Here is a 24,207-nt window from a genome sequence, read left to right on the forward strand (position 1 = left end):
AAGTCTAAGATGACAAGAAACAAAGTGAAAGATCTGGGTAAAGCTCCAAGAAGTAGAGCTAGGCATTGAGGGAGAAACATATAGAAACACATAGAAACAGGAGCAGAGATTTCATGACTTCAGCTGGGCCTTGGGAAATGGACAGTTTTCCATCAGTAGACCTACGTGCTTGGAATGGCCAATCACCCTGTCAATCATTGCAGGCCCACCAGTGACGACGTTGGGAGGCAGGGCAGTGGAAATGTGGAAGAAGCCCTAGGGTGTGAGTAAGCACCAGACTAAGCTCCCAACCGGCTGGATTGTCCTCTGGGGTTTCCGTCCACCGTTCTCCTTGGTTAAGATTTGACATGGTGGCTCCCTTTCCCGAGATCTCAAAAGCGTATGTTTTACTTTCTTCCTATGTGGTTTGCAGTGTCATTTGGAGAGTCGGGTAGGTGGTGTGTCCTAATGGACACTTTTTCAGACGTGTCTGTCGGCTTCTGTGTGGATAGCAGAGAAGGTCTCTCAGGCACTTGCGGGTTTGGTGTTAGGCGTTAGGCAGTATTGTAACAGCCTGATGAAACTTGGAGAAAATTCTCTTCGTTTAATTGTGGGCTGCCGTCTATGGGGTCGCACAGAGTCGGACACGACTGAAGCGACTTAGCAGCTTCAGTCTAAGCTGCTAGAAAGTTGGAGACCTCTTTCCCATTCATGGTGTTAGTGTTTTGTAGTGTTTGTAGCTTACTGACTGGAAAGGGTGGTTGTGGTTGGCTGAGTGGTGTGGGGATGCCAGACAGTCAAGTGACCTTTGGTCACCATGGAGCTGATTGAGCCTCTTATTGTTACACATTTGGGGTGGATATATCGCTGCCAGGTTGATTCAAATGTTGATGTTGGCCATTTTTGTGACCTTTCTTAACCATTGAGGGTGTTTTTGTTATTTTCCACGTGAAACGAGAAAGTAAGTCTCTGAGCGAGGGTGTGCCATGTTATGTTAGCTGACAGCCCTTGGCTGCCTTGGTGTTTTGTGTTTTATTTAACAAAATGGCTTTACGTTTAATATCATTTGTTTGTTAACTTTTGAAATGGTCTTCTTCACGTGTTTCCTTAGAACACAAATCTAGAGAATTTTAACATGAAAATTGAGTAAACAGATGGCTTGATTGGCTCGGGGGTCGTTCATGGACACTGGACATGGTCTTCAGTCACCTTGGAAGACTGTTTTGCACTTTGTGTGTGTTTAAGATTGTTGTATTCAAGCACAAATGGCCCTTAAAAATTTCGTTATGTTTGCAGGTTACAAATAGAAAACAAAAAAAAAATCTCTTGGGCTGTTGCTTTCTTTCAAACTCAGAAGGGAATCAAGCACCCAGTGTTTTCCTTTTCCTTTTATTATAGATTATAATGGTGTGAGCCTTTTCAGGGCATTGCAATCATTTGACTTTGCTTAATTGTGATCTTGGTCGTGTTTCACAACTATTCTTCAAATAAACTTATTTTCAATGGGCATATTCTGAATTGAATGGTTTGCCTGGGTGCTTGAGTTTGCACAGTCATAGTGCATGTGAATGAACTTCTCTTGGCAGCCACTAATGGACCCTCTTATCATTTTAATTTTACATGTTCCACCGACTCTATTCAATTAAATTTGTTCCTGGTGCTCCCCAGAACTTTCTTTAAAGGCTTTTGTGTAAATATCAATTTACAGGAAATGAACTTCACTTCTCATTATGCTTTATTTTGCATTATAATTTCTTGTTTGATAGAGTTATTTTGTTTATATTCTGGTATTGTTCCCTCTTCATAAACCTTCTTGAGAATATACATTGGGCGATAGTCTTGATTTTAAAATGCAGAATGTAATCGCTTGACTTTGTCTTTGTCTTTGATGTGTTATCAGATTGATTGCATTTCATCTGACTATGACTGGCATTGACAGAGTTTGGGATATTCTTTTGCTAAAAAAATTACACATTTTGGTATCATTTAACCCAGTTGTATGTGGGTCCAGGGCTGTTTCATAAGATTTCTATAAACATTTTTCAGTATCTTCTTTGCATAAATAAGGGAAAAAAATTGTTCCAATAGCCTTTTTAACCCTTGGATAACAACAGTGACTAGCGTCAAGCTGTCCACTGGCCCAAGCTCTGAAAAGAGAAAGAAAAAAAAGGTGTTCTCTGAGACTGTCCTTCTTGAAGTAAGGGTCATAGCATTTCACTGTAAAGTTCCATAATTACTGTGTATTGTTTGGTTCAAGCAGTATGAAGTGGTTCATTTGGAAGGGGCAGCAATATCTCTGAAGATCAGTCTCTCTCTTATGTTACCTTTCATAACATTTGGCCTAGTCTAATGGGCAGAGATAGCACGATTGGGTTTCTGAGTTCGATGTTTTGGGAAACTTCTCTACAGAAGGGGAAGGGCGTGTTTGCCCCAGACACCAACCTATATGCGTTTCCAAGTTACTTAATTGTCCTACAGTTGTGATAGTCAGTGTACCCACAGGCAATCTTCTTGCTGATCTCCTTCAGGGCCTATGATGGAAAAGTCCAGTACTGGTCAGCCTAGAGGACTGTCAAGTAAAGAGTGGATCTGATACCAATTGTCCTGACCCACTAGACAGTTAAGAGCCAACTTATGTTATGTGGGGCCACAGGTGCTGGGCAGAGGGTAGGACTCCTTCCCTGTCACCTGTAGCATAATTGAAGATGGCAACAAAATACCTTTCCTGGGTCTCTAAGAAAACAATGTCAAGGTCTCTCCCTGGACATGGCTTGCTAATTCTGTGGTAGAGACTGTTAATGGAATCAGTTCGTTAAACAAAACAGTGGTATCTTTTTCCAGTCCTTAATCATGTTCCTCTGTTCATTGTGGGTGCCTGTTTTACAGACACGTTGACATTAAGAATGTCACTTTTCAAAATCAACTGATTTTGACTTCTCTACAGAAGAGGAAGGGTGTGTTTGCCCCAGAAATGGTTTGATGTCTCATCAAAACCTTGATGTCCCATCAAGGGTTTATGTCTCTTTTTATTCTCATTGGACATGCTTGCAGTAGCTGGCAGAAGCAAGATGGATTGGATTGGCCTGTTGAAAATCAACCTCGTGAATGTGGAATATGTGCTGCTTGAATGCCTCTTTTCCTCAGTATGACAACATGGATCTGAAAGTAATTGAAAACATTTCTGTTTATGAAAAAGGGTAAAATGGGACCTGTGGACCAAGTGAGTGGTGGTTAATGGTGGTTTCACAGACACCTTCCACACATGGTAAGGATCCTGGGAATATAGTAGAAGTAACTGTCAAGTTAGGAGTCAATGCTCCTTCAAATTTTTACCCTTCCAGTAATTCTTGGCCATGTGTTTGCTTGTAGACATTGCTGGGACCATACCTCGTGTTTCATCCACAAACTGCCTCCAGTGTCTGAGTCTGAAAGTCTCTCGGCTCTCTCTTACTATCATCTTTGAGCTTCACTTCCTCCCCCTTTGCACAATGGGATTTCTAGCATGCTGTCTTAGATGCTGTGAGAATCAAGTGTGATACCCTTTGTTAAGGACTTATGACACACGTGGTGCTCAAGGAATGTAGTCCCCTATTTCGTGAATCCACCTTTTGAAGCAGAATGGGATGTTATTTGGTTCAACTCCTTTTCTTGCCACTGTTTCCTTTTGCAACCTCAGCTCTTTAGACTTTGGCATCTTTTCATTTACACCCTTGTTTCCTTTCTCAGGGCAAGCGAGTTACCTCAGTAGTTACTCAAGCATCTCATTGCAAACCACATGTCTTTAGTCCTGCTTGAAGCAAGTGGCAGCCCGGAACTCCAGGCTTTTCCTTGCTGGGAGTGATGTTCTGCTCTGGTCAACTCGGACCTCTCCCATGGAGGCTGACATGGCTTCCCATCTGTACCTGTGAGGAATTTCCATGGTGTGGACCCTGTGCAGGCCAGAGGGTGCCTGTTACCTGGGAATGTCAGAAAGGTCTCTACTCTTTATCTTTCTACATTATGTTACTACTTTTCTGTGTGGTGATTAATTTGTCAGCATTCAGTTCAGTTCAGTTCAGTTCATTTCAGTCACTCAGTCGTGTCCAACTCTTGCTACCCCATGAACTGCAGCACGCCAGGCCTCCCTGTCCATCACCAACTCCTGGAGTCCACCCAAACCCATGTCCATTGAGTCGGTGATGCCATCCAACCATCTCATCCTCTGTCATCCCCTTCTCCTCCAGCCCTCAATTTTCCCAGCATCAGGGTCTTTTCAAATGAGTCAGTTCTTCACATCAGGTGGCCAAAGTATTGGAGTTTCAGCTTCAGCATCAGTCCTTCCAATGAACACCCAGGACTGATCTCCTTTAGGATGGACTGGTTGGATCTCGTTGCAGTCCAAGGGACTCTCAAGAGTCTTCTCCAACACCACAGTTCGAAAGCATCAATTCTTTGCTGCTCAGCTTTTCTTTATAATCCAACTCTCACATCCATACATGACCACTGGAAATCAGGTGAGATCTATTGCTCATCTGAAGGGGGCGGAGAAAATGTTCAATAGAAATGTGTGCTATTTAAAATGTATTCAAAAAGCCTTCTAAACTTTAGTCGCAATAGATAACTCTGGTTCCCCTGCTTCATTAGTGGTACAAGTTTGAGTCAGAAGCTGGCATCACAGAACCTGAATTTCACCCACCCACATTCAAACTGCACATTTCCTTGTTAATGGGAAACCAGAGTGTGCGGCCTTTTCCCAGCACATTGACATTCGTACTGTTTTGGTTTATATATGTAATGGGTTTAATTACTTTAAATCCTTGGACTATCGGTGTCTTTGTGGATTTCTGCCTGCAATGCAGGAGACCTGGGTTCGATCCCTGGGTTGGGAAGATCCCCTGGAGAAGGAAATGGCAACCCACTCCAGTACTCTTGCCTGGAGAATCCCATGGACGGAGGAGCCTGGTGGGCTACAGTCCACGGGGTTGCAAAGAGTCGGACACAACTGAGTGACTTCACTTTCACTTTCACGTGGTGACAAGCTGAAATGTATAATACAGAAAGAAAGGTTTCTCCTAACCTTTATTCCTTCACCAAAAGACATGATGGTGTGCAAGCCTGGCTTATCTGCTAATGAAAACAATTATGAAACTTAACAATAATGGTGGCCCCTTCTCTCCTTTCCCCACAGGCTTGTGCCTGCTGCCTGTTGCATCACAGTTGTCCTCTCTACATTGGAGGGGGCTGTGGGGAAGGCCTCACTGAATTGTTTCATGGGTACTTCTGCTGACTATTGACATTTTAGGAAGCAGTCACAAGGCGAAACAGTCAAAAATGGTGTTTTGCCGATTGGTAGCAGTCTCAAGAACAGGCACTCTTGAGCAAGATAAGGCGACACTACTCAATATAGGTCAGATGTGACCTGGCTCTTCAGTGCTGTTCCAGGTGTTGATCCTTTGGCCTGCCCTGTCACTTAGCCTCCTGAGCCATGTATTTGATGAATGTTTTCTCTCGCGTGGGAATGGTAATATACTACAAAGTCTTCAAACTAAGTTATTTGTATCAAGCGCACGCTTTTCCTTGATTTATGTTGGTGACAGAGAAATGGGTACTATTGGGCACTTGAAGGCAAGGCCTTTTAAATGGCGTATCTTTCTTTTTTATACTGTTTTCCTGTTCTGTGCAGACACTAGTTTCATCAGGATAGCAGCTGTCATTTGGAGAGGTGTGTTTGCCTCCTGGAAATGATGATGGTGCTGGCCATGATAGTGGCCTTGTTGGTGATGATGCTAATGAGAAAACCACCACAACCACCACTAGGAAGATTAATAGAAGCAAGAACTATTCTCAGTTCTTTTCATTGGTTGATTTCCTAATCTTCTCAAATTCTGTTATTTGTTTACTACTGCTAAGAAATATTGAAGGATAGGTCTGTGTTCCCTCCCTGTTATTTGACCTGAGGCCAAATATGGTGGAGGTAATAAAGATAGTGGCAACCTCCTTCAAAAGGTCCCATGCAGGGAGGGAACACAGCCCTGCCCTTCAACAGAAAATTGGTAAAGATTTACTGACCAGGGCTGGGTCCTTCTGAACAAGACAAAGATTCCCTCTCAGGCAGTCTCTCCCATCAGGAAGCTTCCATAAGCCTCTTATGCTTCTCCATCAGAGGGCAGACAGTGTGAAAACCATAAACACAAGCTGCTGCACTGGGATGACCCAGAGGGATGATATGGGGAGGGTGGTGGGAGGGGGGTTCAGGGTTGGGAACTCATGTACACCTGTGGTGGATTCATGTCAATGTATGGCAAAACGAATACAGTATTGTAAAGTAAAAAAATAAAATTTAAACTAAAAAAAATAAAAGCAAAAAAAAAAGAATGCCAAACAGACCTTAAAACATTAAGAATCTATCCATATATCTATAAATAAATGTACAACAATTAAAAAAAAAACACCCAACCAATCTGTTCACATGGAAAACTGCCTTGTCTAACTCAGTGAAACTATGAGCTATCCCTTGTAGGGCCACCAAAGATGGATGGGTCATGGTGAAGAATTCTGACAAAACGTAGTCTGCTGTAGAAGGGAATGGCAAACCACTTCAGTATTCTTGCCTTGAGATCCCCATGAACAATATGAAAAGGCAAAAAGATAGGATACTGAAAGATGAACTCCCCAGATCGGTAGGTGCCCAATATGTTACTGGAGATCAGTGGAGAACTCACTCCAGAAAGGTTGAAGAGACAGAGAAAAAGCAAAAATAATATCCAGTTGTATACATGACTGGTGATGGAAGTAAAATCTGATGCTGTGAAGAGAAGTATTGCATACGAACCTGTAAGTTCAGGTTCATGAATCAAGGCAAATTGGAAGTGATCAAACAGGAGATGGCTTGTATGGACATCGCCATTTTAGGAATCAGCTAACTAAAATGATTTGGTATGGGTTAGTGGACTGGAATTTTACCAATACCTGTGTTCTTGTGGTGAATTCTCTGCGGTCATTTGCAGTAGGGAGTATATCCAGAGGCCTTGTTACAGATGGTTTCAGTTTCTATGCTGATCTCACTAGTCTTGGCAAGTGAAAGATGTACTGTTCCACTCATGTCAGATAGGAGCAGTTGACTGTGTAAAATTTTTAAATTTGTAAAATTTTGATTTTCATTAAGATACATATGATGGAAAAGGTCCCTTTGTACATGTTATTCTTTGTGATGACTCCCAGCACAATTGAAGATGATGTGGCTCCATGTGTGCATTATACCAGATACCGAGTGGGACTCTGGGCTCAGTAATCTGGGCATTGATGAGAGGTGCTGGGAGGCAGGGGGAGGGGTCTCCAGGCCAGAACTGACATTCTCCTCTCATTAAGGTAAGAAGGATGATCAGTAACCTGATAGCTTCCTAGGAGAAGTGAAACTTCTGGCCACATCATGAGGAAGACATGCATACCTGGATATCACGTGTGTGTGTGTGGGGGGGTGGGGGTGTATCTGCTATTCCTGCTAAGAGTGAGGATACGTGCAGTGGCCCAGCATGGTTCTGGAGAAGATCCGAGTCATGGGAACAAAAACCTGGAAGCACACAATAAGCTTCTGGTCCAATTTGTATTAGAATCCATCCTTTTATTTTTAGAAATTATTCGCCACATATTACTCATTGCCAGAGTATGAATGAACACAATCGAACAGGTAACAGAATGGCTGATGTTCTTGCCTTTTACTGGTGCTTAAAAAAAGTCAAAACAAAGGGAACCCTCTAAGTGCATGAACGGGAGAATCGACGGAGAAAAACTGGCCTAAGAGGCCTTCTGAAACCAGCTAAAAGAGGTGCGATAAAAGACACTGATAATGCCATAACTCCTGCCGCGGAGGCAGTCGTGTCCCTGAAAACTTGGCATTGCCAGGGTCCCTGCAAGCCAAGCAGCTGCACCACTTTCACGCTCTACTCTCACTGGGGCAGAGCTGCCATATTCAAAAGAAAACAAAATCTTGTGTTTATGCACGCAGGGTCACTTCGGTTCTGTCCGACTCTTTGTGACTCTGGCCTGCCGGGATTCTCTGTCAGAGAGGGAGTTCTCCAGGCAAGAATACTGGAGTGCGTTGGCAAGCACTGGTTGCCATACCTTTCTAGAGCACTATATTTCCTGCTGCCCTGGCTGCCAACCCACCTGAGTACCTGGTGCTGCCAGAACCTTTGCGATCCATGCAGCTCCACCACTTCCACACCTGATCCTAACAGGGGCAAACCCAAATCCTTCAGGGAAGCCTCAGGTGCTAAACCCCAGTGGACGACCCACATGTAGATGTGGAAATAAAACCACAATTGAAACCCAGGGACAGTGTGGCTAAGGAAGAAGAACCAAAACCTCCCTACCAGTTGTACAATCTGCAGATTAAATCTACACGGTCAACTAAGCTGACTCTGTGTCTATGGAATATATCAAAGGATATTGAGAGCTCCCACAAAAGAAAACGCACTAGCTCTGATAGCTGTGGACATTGGAGGCGAGAACCCACAGGAGTAGGACCAGATTAGAATCTGAGCCGCCTCCATAGTAGGTCCAGAGATCAGTACAGTGTTGGAGGCATCCTAGGGAGGTAAGGTGAACTGTGATTCCCAGCGTGGGAAAGGACTCTGATAGCAGTGACTCAAGAAAAACATTTATCATTCATATTTTTTAAATTGTTCTATAGATTCTTCTGGATTTTTATGTTTTATTTTCTTTTTCTCCCCCTCTCTTGTAGTTGTCAATTTTATTGATACTAAGAAATCCAGTTAAGCTTTTGAGGTTCTTTTTTCCCTTCAGTCACATTTTTTATTGTTGTCATAAACCTCTGCCTTTATGTTGGGCTTTAACTGTTCTGTGGAGTTTTCTTTTTTTCCGATGTTTAAAATTTTAATGTTTACACCTATTATAATTTTTCAACATTTATTTCTCTTTGCTTCCTCTCCTAATGTTCTTTTAGCCTTGCAGTTAATCTTTAATGTGTATATATCTACTTCATCTACCTCTATTTCACTTTGCATATCTATTCTTTCTTTCTTTTCTTTCTTATCTTTCCTTTCAACATATTTGTTGGTTTTGTTTTCATTGCTTTATTCCACACTTGGCACCTTGCTTTTGTTTTGTTTTCCAGTCTCTGCTTAAGTTAGTTTTGTTCTTAACAGATAAATATAATTTTTGATTTCCTTGGTTCACCGGATCAATCTACTGTACTTTATTTTTGTTGGGCTGTTTTCACTTTGCTCGTGGGTGTATATGCATATGTGTATATTCCATTATCTTAATTATTGTCTGCCTGATTTTGTAACTGCCATTTGTCAAAAGATCATCTTTGGTTTCTCCTTTTTTGGATATTTGTTTTACTCTCCCTTAATGCCAAATTAAAGCATTTGTGCAATCTTTATTCCTAACAAGAGTTAACAGCCCTGAGCCTTTGGAGTGGGAGCACTGACTCCAAGACCTTAAGCTACGAGAGAACTAACCCTAGGGTATATCAAATAGTGAGAACTCACAGAAAGGAAACCAATTGAATACAAGACCTGGCATCACCCAACCACCAATAGCACCCTGTGGAGGACACCTCATCTAAACAACAAAGAAAAGAAAAATATAAACCCAATCATTATCAGACAGGAGTACCACTTCACTCAGCCTTGCCCACCAGAGGAAAAGCAAACAAAAAACAAAAAACTCAGCTCAAATCTCACCTTATACGAAGCTCACACAAACAACTGGACCAACCTTTGGAGGGCAGAAACCAAAAGGTAGAAAGAATTCAACCTTCTTTAAAGAAAGGATTTGACTTTCCTTGAAGCCTGCAAAAAGGAGACTTCAAACCCAATAACTTAAAAAAAATGTGAAAAGGCAGAGAAATACTGCACAAGTGAAGGAACAAACTAGAAACACAGATATCCAAATAATTAAAGAGGAAACAGGAAAACTACCTGAAAAAGAATTCAGAATGATAGTAAGAGGATCAAAAACCTTGAAAACAAAATGGAGTAAATTCAAGAATCAAATAACAAAGACCTGGAAGAATTAAAGAATAAGCATACAGAGACAACACAATTACTGAAATTAAAAATACTCTAGAAGAGTCAATAGCAGACTGTCTGAAGCAGGAGAACAGATCAGTGATCTGGAAGATCAAATTGTGGAAATAACTTCTGAAGAGAAGAATAAAGTAAAAAGAATAAAAAGAGCTGAGGACAGTCTTGGAGACCTCTGGGACCATATCAAATGCACCAATATTTGAATTATAGGGGTCCCAGAAGAAGAGGAAAACAAAGGGTATGAGAATATTTTTGAAGAGAATATAGTCGAAAATGTCCCCAACATGGAAAGGGAAATAGTCAGTCAAGTCCAAGAGGCACAAAGAGTCCCATAGAGGATAAACCCAAGGAGAAACATGCCAAGACACATACTAATCCAACTAACACAGACTAAACACAAAGAAAGAATATTGAAAGCAGCAAGGGAGAAGCAACAAGTAACATACAAGGGAAGCCCCTATGTTCACAGCTGATCTTTCAGCAGAAACTCTGTAGGCCAGAAGGGAATGAGAGGATATATTTAAAGTACTGAAAGGGAAAAATCTACAACCAAGATTGTGGTACCCAGCAAGCATCTCACTCAAAATTGATGGCGAAATAAAAAGTTTTTCAGACAAACGACAGTTAAGAGAATTCAGTACCACCAAACCAGCTTTACAACAAACGTTTAAGGGACTTAGATAGTCAAGAAATACAACAGAAGGAAAAAGATCTAGAAAATCAACCCCAAATAATTAAAATAATGGCAATAGGTACATATATAACAACAATTACTTTAAATGTAAAAGGAATAAAAGCTCCAACCAAAAGACAGACTGGCTGAATGGATACAAAGAGAAGACCCATCTATATGCTGTCTACAAGCAACCCACTTCAGATCTAAAGACACATGTAGACTGAAAGTGAGAGGATGGAAAAATATAGTCCATGCAAATAGGAAGCAAAAGAAAGCTGAAGTAGCAGTCATCATATCAGACAAAATAGTCCTTAAATTAAATTACAAGAGATAAAGAAGGACAATACATAATGATCAAGGGATCAATCCAGAGGAAGACAGGGCAGTTGTAAATATCTATGTACCCAACATAGGAGCACCTCAATACATGAGACAAACAATAGCAGACATAAAATGAGAAACTGAAAGTAACCCAATAATAATAGGAGCCTTTAACACCCCACTCACACCAATGGGCAGATCATCAAAACAGAAAATTAATAAGGAAACACAAGTCATATGATACATTAGATGAGATGGATCTCATTGATATCCTCAGCACATTCCATCCAAATTCAGAAGAATACACCTTCTTCTCGAGTGCACATGGAACATTTTCCACAATAGACTACACCTTGGGCCGGAAATCAAACCTCAGTAAATTTAAGAAAATTGAAATTGTATCAGGCATCTTCTCTGACCACAACACTGTGAGACCAGATATCATTTACAAGAAAAAAACTGCAAGAAACACAAACACATGGAGATTAAACAACACATTTCTAAATAACCAACAGGTGACTAAAGAAATCAAAAGGAAAATTAAAAAAATTTCTGGATACAAATGACAATGAATTCACGACAATTCAAACCATATGGGATTCAGCAAAAACTGTACTAAGAGGGAAGCTTTTAGCAATACAGTCCTACCTCCAGAAACAATAAAAGCATCTGATATAGATAACCTAACTTTACACCTAAGCAACTGGAAAAGAAGGAAAAAAAAACCCCAAAATTAATAGAAGGAAAGAAATCATAAAGCTTCAAGAAGAAATAAATGAAAAAGAAATGAAAGAAACAACAGTAAAGATTACTAAAACTAAAAGCTTGTTCTTTGAGAAGATAAACAAAATTGACAAACCCTTAGCCAGTCTCATCAAGAAAAAAACAGAAAAACCTAAGCTACAAAATTTGAAATGAAAAAGGAGATGTTACAACAGACAATGCAAAAATACAAAGATTATAAGAGACTATTATGAACAACTATATGGCAATAAAATATATACCCTGGAAGAGATGACAGATTCTTTGAAAACTTCAATCTGCCAAGATTGAACCAGGAAGAAATAGAAATTATGAACAACCCAACTGCAAGCACTGAAGTTGAAGCTGTGATCAAAAATCTCCCAAAAGACAAAAGGCCAGGAGCAGTTGGGTTCAGAGGAGAGATATGTCAAACATTTACAGAAGAGCTGATGTCTATCCTTCTAAAACTCTTTCAAAAAGTTGCAGAGGAAGGAACACTTCCAAATTCATTCTACAAGGCCACCATCACCCTGACACTGAAACCAGACAAAGACAACACACAGGAAAAGGACAATTACAGGCCAATATCACTGATGAACATAGATGCAAAAATCCTCAACAAACTTATAGCAAACAGAATTCAGCAACACATCAAAAAGATCATATACCATGATGACCATGATCATACACATGATCACCAGGTTGGGTTTCTTTAGGGATGCAAGGATTCTTCAATATATGGAAATCAATCAATGTGATACACCATTTAACTAATTGAAAAATAAAAACAATATGATCATCCCAATAGACAGAAAAAGCCTTTCACAAAATTCAGCCCCTAATTATGATTAAAACTCTTCATGAAATGGGCATAGAAGGAATCTACCTCAACATAGGAAAGGCCATATATGATAAGCTTACAGCAAACATTATTCTCAATGGTGAAAAATGGAAAGCATTCCCCCTAAGATAAGGAAGAAGACAAGGCTGTCCACTTTTACCACTATTACTCAACATAGTCTGGAAGTCCTAGCTACAGCAATCAGAGAAGAAAAAGAAATAAATCCAGATCACAAAAGAAGTACATCTCTCACTGTTGGCAGATGATAAGATACTGTACATAGAAAACCCTAAAGAGCTAATCAGTGAATTTAGCAAAGTTGCAGGATACAAAATCAATACACAGAAATTACTTGCATTTCTTTATACTAACAATGAAAAATCAGAAAGAGCAATTAAGGAATCAGTTCCATTCACCATTGCAACAACAAAAAATTAAATATCTAGCAATAAACTTACCTAACTAGTAAAAAGAACTGTACACAGAAAATGATAAGACACTAATAAAAGAAATCAAAGATGACGTAAACAGATGGAGAGATATTCCATGTTCCTGGGTAGGAAGAATCAATATTGGGAAAATGTCTACACAACCAACCAAATGAAATCTACCAATTTAATGAAATCCCTATCAAACCACCAATGGCATTTTTCACAAAACTAAAACAAAAATTTCCCAATTCATATGGAAACACAAACGACCCTGAATAGCCAAAGCAGTCTGGAGAAAGAAGAATGCAGCTGGAGGAATCAAGCTTCCTGACTTCAGGCTATACTACAATGCTGCAGTCATCAAGACAGTATGGTACTGGCACAAAAACAGAAATATAGACCAATGGAACAAGATAGAAAATCCAGAAATAAACCCATACACCTATGGATACCTCATTTTTGAGACAGGAGGCAAGAATATACAACAGGGCAAAGACAGCCTCTTCAATAAATGGTGCTCAGAAAACTGGACAGCTATATGTGAAAAAATGAAATTAGCAGACTTCCTAACACCATACACAAAGATAAACTCAAAATGGATTAAAGACCTAAATGTAAGGCCAGAAGCAATAAAACTCATAGAGGAAAACTTAGGCAGAACACTCAGTGACATAAATCAAAGCAAGATCCTCTATGACCCACCTCCTAGAGTCATGGAAATAAAAACAAAAGTAAAAAGTGGAACCTGATTAAACTGAAAAGCTTTTGAACAGCAAAGGAAACTATAAGCAAGGTGAACAGACAACCCTCAGAATGGGAAAAAATAATCGCAAATGAAACAACTGACAAAGGATTAATTTCCAAAATATAAAAGCAGCTCATACAACTCAATATGAGAAAACCAATCAACCCAATCAAAAAGTGGGAAAGAGAGCTAAACAGACATATCTCCTAAGAAGACATAGAGATGGGTACCAAACACATGAAAAGATGCTCAGTGTCCCTCATTATTAAAGAAATGCAAATCAACACTACAATATCACCCCACACCAGTCAGAAGGGCACTCATTAAAAAGTTAACAAACAAGAAAAGCTCCATAGGGTGTGGAGAAAAGGTTCTTGCACTGTTAGTGGGAATGTAAATTGATATAGCCACAACGGAAGACAAAATGGAGATTCCTTTAAAAACTAGGAATAAACCCACCATATGACCCAGTAATCCGACACTTAGGCATATACCCTGAGGAAACCAAAAATGAAAGAGACGCAAGTATCCCATTGTTATCTGCAGCACTATACAGTAGCTAGAACTTAGAAGCAACCTAGATGTTCACCCACAGATGAATGGATAAAGAAGTTGTGGTATATATATACGGAATGGAATATTACTCAGAAATAAAAAGAAACCCATTTGAGTCAGTTCTAATGAGGTGCATGAAGCTAGAACCTATTACACAGAGTGAAGTGAGTCAGAAAGACAAATATCATAGTCTAACACATATATACGGAATCTAGAAAAATGGTACTGAAGATATTATTTACAGGGCAACAATGGAGACACAGACATAGAGAATAGAGTAATGGACATGGGCAGAGGGGGGGAGAGGGTGAGATGTATGGAAAGAGTAACATGGAAACTTACATTACCATACTTAAAATAGATAGCCAAGGGGGAATTTGCTGTATGGCTTAGGAAAATCAAACAGGGGCTCTGTATCAACCTAGAGGGGTGGGGTGGGGAGGGAGATGGGGGGTAGTTTCAAAAGGGAGGGCGTATATGTATACCTATGGCTGATTCATGTTGAGGTTTGACAGAAAAGAGAAAATACTGTAAAGCAATTTTCCTTCAATAAAAATTCATTAAAAATCAAAACTTTAAACACATGGCATAAAATTTCTAATAGTATAAGCCCTTTGTAGAGCTGAGCATGCTGACAAAATTTTGTGAAATAGCCATTCATGTGGCAACATGGTGCAGGGATAGTAATTCAGAGAATTTTAAGATAACTCTTTACTCTGACTAATGAATGTAGGACTTTTGCAGGCAGGCAAGTTGAGTGGACCCACAGCTGACATGAGGTGCAGATGCCAGGAGGTGGGGGTATGACAGGCAGGCGAAGGGAAATACCAGAATGAGGGCCTAAGCAGGTAGAAACCCCAGCACATCTGCAGTCCAGCCCCAAGTCAGGTGGTGAGGGTTCAGGCTCGGGTCTCTCTACGATTTTTCATAAAGATCGAATAGGCTGCATGTGTCAGCAACTCACATCTTGTGATCAGCCTCTAGGGATCCCCAAAGCTGCAACGTGTGACCTCCTGCCCAGGGGGTTCCTGAGTATGTGCGGTCGGTTCCGAGAGCTGCGCGGTGGCCTCGCCCCGCCCGGCTCGCGAGCCTCTCCTCCACCCGTGCGGCGCGGGATGGGGAGGGAGACGCGTCCGGAGGGCGCCCCGCCCCGGGCGGTCGGGTCCGGTGGCCTCCCCGGTGTTCTGGGGGACGAGGGGCCGCGCGAGAAGGTTGGGGGGCGGCGTTGCAAGAGTTTGGGGATCGGGTGGGAAGAGGCGGGCTCTCCTCCGCCTTCCCGCCCGCCCCGCCCCTCCCCGCCACGTCCCTCGAGGTTGGCCCGAGGGTTCGGGGGGGTGAGGAGTTTGCTCCGCGCGCGCCCCCCCGCCCCCCACGCGCCTTTCTCCCGTGGCGCCGGCCACGACTGCCTTCCCCCCCCCGGCCGCGGACCGCGCGGCGCTGATCCTCCGGTCGCGTCTCGCGGGCTGTGCGGCGTGACGGGCGGCGGCTTCCCCGTCGCGGGGCCGCTTGCCTTTCCCCGTCGCCTCCCGCCGCCGGCCCTGGACCGGTCTCCCTCGGCCGGTCGTCGGTCGTCCGCTGCTCTGGGCCTGCCGCGCGGTCAGCAGGCGCCTCCCCACGCCCTCCGAGCCTCGGGGCTTTCTCCCGCCCCCGCCGCCCCCGCCCCCGACGCCTCCCGCGGCTTGTGTCTGTCCGGTTTCTCCCGTCCTCTCGACCCCCTGCCCGCTTGGCGCCAAGCTTCCCGTCGGAGCCCCTTCCCTCTGCCCTCGGTGGTGGTGGCGGGGGACGGGTGCCCGGGAACGCGGGCGCGGGTAGGGGCCCCCCCGGTGGTTGGGGGAGAGGACGGGGGCCGGCGGGGCCGGGCCTGTACGGGCGTGTGAGGGCGGGGCGGTGGGGAGGGCTCTGCCCCGTTTCGGCGGGACGGGTAGGGCTGGTCATCTGGTGCCGGCGGGGCCTTCCGGGCGGCGGTCGACCGGCGCACGGCGGGGGCTCCCCGCGTGTCACAGGCCGGCAGCGCCGAGGCCCGCGCGCGGCCGCGGGCGGGGACGCGGTGGTTGGTGGTCGGCGTCGGGGCGGTGGCCCGTGGGGCACGCCGTGCCCCTCGCCCGCCTCCCCCTTTCCAGGTACCTAGCACGTCCCGGTGCGGAGGTTTAAAGACCCCTGGGGGGGGGGGGGTCGCCCGTCCGCCTTATGTTTTGTTCTTTTTTGGGCTTCCCTGGTGGCGCAGAGGTTAAAGCATCTGCCTGCAATGTGGGAGACCTGGGTTAGATCCCTGGGTCGGGAAGATCCCCTGGAGAAGGAAATGGCGACGGAGGAGCTTGGTGGGCTACAGTCCACGGGTCACAAAGAGTCGGACACGACTGAGCGAGTTCACTTTCACTTTCACTTTCTTTCATACTGTTTTTACAGCTGGAATTTCATTCTTCGTCCCAGTGTTATGATGTACTCCTGTTGAAGAATAACATCCATTAAGATGTGAGCTACCCAACTTAAGTATGCAAGTCCGAGTCAACAGGCAGGAGAGAAACATGCTGAGATTTGGATTTTTGAGGAGATGGAACTATTTCTCACTTGTGCTGCAAATACAAGTTCAGAGGGTATTGATTAACTAATTAATCATTGGCCCCTTTTTGTTTTATGAGTCCAAGGGATTTTGGACTTGGTGCAGAATTGAGAGGAGTGAGCATAATTTTTTCCATTTAGTGAGGGCTTTTTATGGGCCAGGCTGTATGTATCTCCCTCATAACTGTTGATGTATGGATAAACATGATGCTGCAAGGGCACCTTTGCAAAACCCTGGATATCCTGGCACTGAGAAGTAGGGTCTCAGTGCACAGGCACATTCACGAAGCAGTACACATAACTTCTGGAGCAGGTGTGCTTCTTTAGAACTCTGTCATTTTGTTGGAGGTAAGGGATCACTTAAATGGCTATGGCTCACCTGCCCCTTCCACACAAACACAAGCATACAGAGAGCAGTGGGTCCCTGCCTTCTTTTACTCTCCTCTTTCCTTGAATGTAGTCTCACTTTGGAGAGAAATGAATGGGTGACTGGAAGCTTATAGGAAAAAAGGATGAGTAAGGATTTGCCCATTCTGGCTTCCATTTCTGCTTTTTGTTCTGATTCTTTTCCCCACCCCAGGGATACCAAGACTTGAAAAGCTTGGAGAAACTTTCTCCAAAGACTTTGGGACCGACTGGTGGTCATCTCATGACATTCTGGAAGGATCTCAAGGCATGAAGGGATTCTGGTGAGGCTTGGAGGAAGGATGTAGTCAGACTGGAAAGGCTGTGAGTATCTTGGAAGCCCCTAGGGCACAATTCTCCTCCAGACAGAGGCAAATGCAGGCTAGTGTGTGTCTTGCTTCCATTGCTGGTGTCCTCTCAACCTTCCTCCTGCCTCCCTGTTCTTCTTTCTGTCTCTGTATTCCTCCAGTGATCTATCTTTCCATCTCTGTATATCCCAGGGACACAGGTTAGGGACACAGGCTACAATTTCTTCCTGATCTCCACCCACAGTGGCACAGACATGTAGGTCTGGTTCCTGCTATGGGGTGGTCTCAGTTCCTCTTCTGATTTGCACAGATATGGGTCAACATAGGGCAGCCATTACTGTTCCAGGTGTAGATCGACCCACGGTGACTGAACCAACTCCCAGAAGATGACCCATGACTATTTGCATACCCTGGTCGAGCCCTATGATGTGGTAGCATGGAGCCCATCTCATGAAGGGAAGGACGAGGACGGCAACTCTGACAATAAGGATCCACAGTTATGCTGACCTTCACAGGTTATGGTCATAGTCCTAAGCCAGAATGCCATCACTACATAAACCAGACACATCTCTGGGCTTACCATGGACACCTTCACACTGACCAACTGATAGATGGGCCACGTTCTTGATCAGGCAATCCACAGAGGATAGTTACCGAAATGCAGTGAATATCTGGTATAATTTTCATTCAAATGTTATTCAGTCTGCCCCCAGATATTATTCACACACATTCAAGCCAAAGAAATTAAGACTTGCCTTTTCCCTATAAGATGTACAATGATGGTTAGAAAGTCTAACATTCAGAATCCAGGGAAACAGGAACTTTCTTTCCATTCATGAGTGGATTGAGCTTCAGAGACATCGTCATAGGAGGTTTGCACATATTATATAATGTTGAGAATGTGAATGACCTTTTGTCAGTGTGTGTGTGTGCGTGTGCATGTGTGTGTCTCTGTGTGTGGAAGCCCTAATGCTTGCTACTTCAGTGTGGACACTCAATGCCTTGGCAGAAGGACAAGCATCCAAGATTTGGGCAGGAAGGCTAGTTGTTTTGGTCACAGGCCCACACTTGACCCCAGGAAGGGATACCAGGTGGTGTAGGTATGTCACACCCTCTAAAGGGAAGTACCAGAAGCATGCCCTAGGCAGGCAAATCCCCAAGGACATCTGGAGGCCAGCCCTCAGGTGATGAGGGCTAAGGCTAGAGCCTGGCTCAGGGAGGCAGAGTAGAGGCCTGGCTTGTGGGTTCTTGGAGGGCTCTACTAGGGTCTGCCAGTCACTTGGGGCACCTCTGTGCCCAGCTGCTGAAACTCAAGATGCATCTGACACTTGGATTCAAGCACTGCTGCAGGAGATAATTGAGGTGGTCATTCCTCTCCTCAAGGTGGTCCTGACAGGCTTGACAGGTTTAACATGCGTTTGACAGTTGCCTATCCTACTTCTCTGGCAATTCCGAGATCCTTGCCTTACATGCCCGCACCCACAGACACGCCCTGTTCCACGGGGCAGCAGACATGGTGTGCTCGTGCATGCATGAGACTCATGTGAATTTGGACCAAGATGGCCATGTGCGCTCAGTCTTCTTATTCTTCTGACCCTTTCTTTGGATCTGTTCTGCACACTGACACCCAAATTATAGATTTGAAAAGAAATTGGATCTCAGTGGAGTTTACCACATCCAACCCATGGTTCTTTGCCTGGGCCACTTATCTCCTTTCCCTTCATGTTTTGCAGGTTATATTGTTAACTGTCTTCTCCCATGAGGCCAAAATATGTGTTCTTCCCTGAGAAGGCCATGTTCTTTCACATTCCTGCTCCTCTGCACTAGTTCATCCTAAATCCTTTAAACCAACTCCTCTCTCTCCCACATTCTCCATCAACTCTTATGCAACACACATTACAGCCTGCTGCGTCTTTTCTTGACAGACCGGCCTGATATGGTCAGCCAAACCTTCAGTACATTTTTGCCAGTTCTTCTATCAGATCCACCCACATTGTGCCTTCTGGCAAAGCAATGAGTAGACAGTGGGGTTTATGACATTCTCATTGGGGAATATCACTGGGGATCTCTTAATAAAGAAAGCTGAGCACCAAAGAATTGATGCTTTTGAACTGTGGTGTTGGCGAAGACTCTTGAGAGTCCCTTGGACTGCAAGGAGATCCAACCAGTCCATCCTAAAGGAGGTCAGTCCTGGGTGTTCATTGGGAGGACTGATGTTGAAGCTGAAACCCCAGTACTTTGGCCACCTGATGTGAAGAACTGACTCATTTGAAAAGACCATGATACTGGGAAAGATTGAGGACAGGAGGAGAAGCGGACAACAGAGGATGAGATGGTTGGATGGCATCACCAACTCAATGGACATCAGTTTTGGTAAACCCCGGGAGTTGGTGATAGACAGGGAGCCCTGGCATGCTGCAGTTCATGGGGTCTCAAAGAGTCGGACACAACTGAGTGACTGAACTGAACTGAACTGAATGATTTCAGTGTCTCTTTATGTACTATTGAGTGTCTGTGTGCTATGTATTGTGCTCTATATAGCTATATTATATCAGGAAAAAATGATCAACTTAGTTGATGATTTGGAAAATCGTGGGTAAAAATTTAAAGAACAAGACATATACATGAAGACATGTACAAGAGTTAATAAGTCACCAGAAACATTAACATAGATGAAAGTAATAATTACGGAACAAAACAATAGGCGAACTGGCCAATATGTTACTAAGATGTGGATTATATTTCATGAATGGTAAGTAGGAAAAGAGTCAGAGAAATTAGACTCTTCTTTGTGGAAGCAGCATGATAAAGTCTCCAGGAAGGAGGGTTTATTTGACCAGAGACGTTCATGGTGATAAAGTAACAGTCCAAGATAACTTTACATGAATGCTTCTTGTATGTTAGTTCAGTTCAATTCAGTGTCTCAGTCATGTCCGACTCTTTGTGACCCCAGGGAATGAAGCACGCCAGGCTTCCCTGTCCATCACCAACATCTGAAGTTTACTGAAACTCATGTCCATCAAGTCAGTGATGCCATCCAACCATCTCATCCTCTGTAGGTCCCTTCTCCCACCTTCAATCTTTCCCAGCATCAGGTCTTGTCTAGTGAGTCGGCTTTTCACATCAGGTGGCCAAAGTATTGGAGTTTCAGCTTCAGCCCTTCCAATGAATATTCTGAACTATTAGGCACTACTGTAAATGCTTTGCATGAACTCCTTAAGGGTCATGGCAGCCTGATGACATAGTTCTTATTAGTATCCTCACTCTACTGATGAGGAAACTGAGGCACAAAACAATGAAGGGTATTCAGCTGGTAGGACTAGTAATTGTGGTTTGAATCCAAACAGCGTACCTCAAGCCCATGTACTGTACACAGTAGAAAAGAAGACATTATCTTCTGCAGACAGACCATAAACATGGAATGAAGTATAAATGAGATAAGACTGAAAGACAGGACTTTCCTGGTGGTCCAGTGGCTAAAACTCAGTGCTTTTATTGCTATGGGTCCAGGTTCGATCCCTGGTTGGGGAACTAATAGCCCACAAACTGCACAGTGACACACACCAAAAAAAAACCCAAAAAAACCAGAATGAATGGTGACCACCAGTCGAGGAGACATTGGTGATCTGAAAGGACCTGTGTGGTAGTGGTCATTGCACGCCAGGGCTTGAAGGAGTCCAACACATATGCATCTGCTGATGCCAGTCAGAGGGACAAGCCTAGTAACACATGGGGAAGACTTGGCAGATCCTTAGACATGATTCACAGCAACGGCCCCAGTCTTCATTATTGTCCTCTCCATGTGAACCAGTCGTTTCTTATGGATGACTGGAGAAGGCCTGCAACTACTCTCCTGCCCTCTGGATATTTGTCAAAGGCTCACCCAACAACCCCAGGTTTGGAAGAACTCACCTGTAATCTTTCTCCTGGCTTTCCAAGGAACATCAAATCTCTAGTGGAAAAGAAACCCCTCTGGGCCAATATCTGGCTGTCTGTTTCTGGTATCTTAGTTTCTTCACCCATAGTTTGGAACTAATTTTCATGTATTTAATTTTGCTGTTTCTTCCAAGTTCTATTTGAGGACTATGAAGCCAAGTCTAACAACAGAAGCTGTCTGCGATGTTTCAGGTTTATTAGTCAGTTATTCAAAGAAACAGAATTAATAAGAGACATTTTCTATCTATATTTATGTGTGTGAAGAAAGTTTATCTTGAGGAATTTAATTCCCTATTTATGCAGGCTTAGAAATTCCACAATGTCCTGTCTACAAGGTCTAAAGCCAGGAAAGCCAGTGATATAATTTAGTCCCAGTTTGTAGGCCTGTGAACCAGGGGCTGTGGTGGTGTGAATCTTATTTGACGAGAAAGAGAAAATGAGGAGAAATATTCTATCAAAAGCACCAAGTTAAGAAAAATGGGAAGAATTCTTCCTTTCTCTGCTTTTTGTTCCATGTGGGCCTTCAACAGGATTGGATGATTCCCACCCACATTGGGAAAGGTCTTCTATTTTACTAAGTCAACAATTACAATGTTCATCTCATCCAGAAACACCCTCACACATACAACCAGAAATAATGTTTAATATGGACGTTCCATACCCAGTCAACTTGGCACATAAAATTAGCTGTCTCACTGGGTAGGGCAACATCGTGGACTGCTGCATAACACTGTTCACACCATGAAGTCTCAATCACCCTCCCAAATGATCTTTCCCATGGGAAGGGCAGTGCTACCATTAGATCATCTTTCCTAGTAGCACTGTGCAACTTATGACCATGCAATCCAGCTAAGGGACCCAGGGACTATGTGGTCCACACACCCTTTAGAGTGTAGATGAGTTAAACACTGAAGGTAGTCAAGCCTAGGGGAGCTGCACTTTCTCATTTGTACAACTCACAAATGGAGGACAGGTGTCAAATCTCTCAGGAGGCCTCCAGGGAAAGCAGTGGACTTCCAGTCTCACTCTGAATATCTGTGAAGTTTTGTAACCATTGTAGCAGAAATATGAAGTCCTCATGTTTCTTCCTATAGCAAGAGGAGAAATAACTTTTCTTGTGGCTGGGGTGGGAACATGAATTCTAGAAAAGAGGAAGGGAAATGATTAAAGCCTGGGCCTTGTAGGGAGTAAAAGATTTTCACAGATAGAAAAGCATAAAGGATATGAAAATCGTGAGAAGGGTGGTACCAATCCTAGGAGGCTTCTATGAGTTAGCTTGTTGCCAGTGTTCCCTGGTTGTCCCAAAATGTCTGCAAACTGAATTGATTTGCCAAATTTCCAAGTGAAAACCTTGATTCCTTCACACTGTGCCCAGCCCCCTACTATCTGATCCCAGAGCTCATAAACAGTTTCCCTGCATCTCTGCTCTCATATATCTCCATGTTCATATCTAATACAAAGAACTCGTATTATGCCTGGGAAGGATAAAGCTTGGATGGCTTCCTGGAAAGAGAGGTAATTGCCCTAGGCCTGGGTAAACTGAATGTGAATGCTTTACAAAGTCCAAGATGACAAGAAACAAAAGATCTGGGTAAAGACCCAAGAATTAGAGCTAGGCATTAAGGGATAGACACACACATAGAGAGACATAGAAATAGGAGCAGTGATTTCATTACAGCTGGGCCATGGGAAAAGGACAGATTCCCACCAGTAGACCTACCTGAGTGGAATGGCCAATCTCCCTGTCAATTATTGCAGGCCCACCAATGAGAGGTGGGAGGCATGGCCATGGAAATGTCATGAAAGAAGCCCTAGCGTCTGAGTAAGTGCCAGACTAAGCTCCCTACTGGAGAAGGAAATGGCAAGCCACTCCACTGTTCTTGCCTGGAGAATCCCAGGGACAGAGGAGCCTGGTGGGCTGCCATCTATGGGGTCGCACAGAGTCAGACACAACTGAAGTGACTTAGCAGCAGCAGCAGCAGCAGCAAGCTCCCTACTGTCTGGTTTGTCCTGTGGGGCTTCCATCCACGATTCTCCTGGGTTAGGATTTGACGTGGCGACTCTTTTTCCCAAGATCTCGAAAGCTAAGTTTTACTTACTTTATGTTTTGCTATCTGCAGTGTGATTTGGGGAGGCGGGTAGATGGTGTGTCCTAAAGGATACTTTGACAGACATGTCTGTCAGCTCCAGGTTGGAAGGCAGAGAAGGTCTCTCAGGAACTTCCTGGTTTGCTGTTGGGCGTTATTGTAACAGCCTGATGAAAATGGAGATTTTCTTTGTTTAATTATGGATCTTGGAGACGCCCTTCCCATTCATGGTCTTAATGTTTTGTAGTGTTTGTGTCCTACTGTGAGGACAGGGTGGGTGCGGTTGGCTGGGTGGTGTGGGGGTCTTGGAAAGTTGGGTGACCTTTGGTTGCCATGGAGCTGATTCTGCCTTGTATTTTGCCTTGCACGTTTGGGGTGGATATATCGTTGCCGGGTTGGTTCACATGTTGATCTTGGCCATTTTTGTGACCTTTCTTAACCATTGAGGATGTTTTTGTTGTTTTCCACGTGAAACAAGAAAGTAAGTCTCTGAGCGAGTGTGTGCAGTGTTATATCAGCTGACAGCCCTTGGCTTCCTTGGTGTTTTGTGTTTTATTTAACTGCATGGCTTTAAGTTTAATATAAT

Source organism: Budorcas taxicolor, chromosome X (assembly GCF_023091745.1).
Source record: "Budorcas taxicolor isolate Tak-1 chromosome X, Takin1.1, whole genome shotgun sequence".
NCBI lineage: Eukaryota > Metazoa > Chordata > Mammalia > Artiodactyla > Bovidae > Budorcas > Budorcas taxicolor.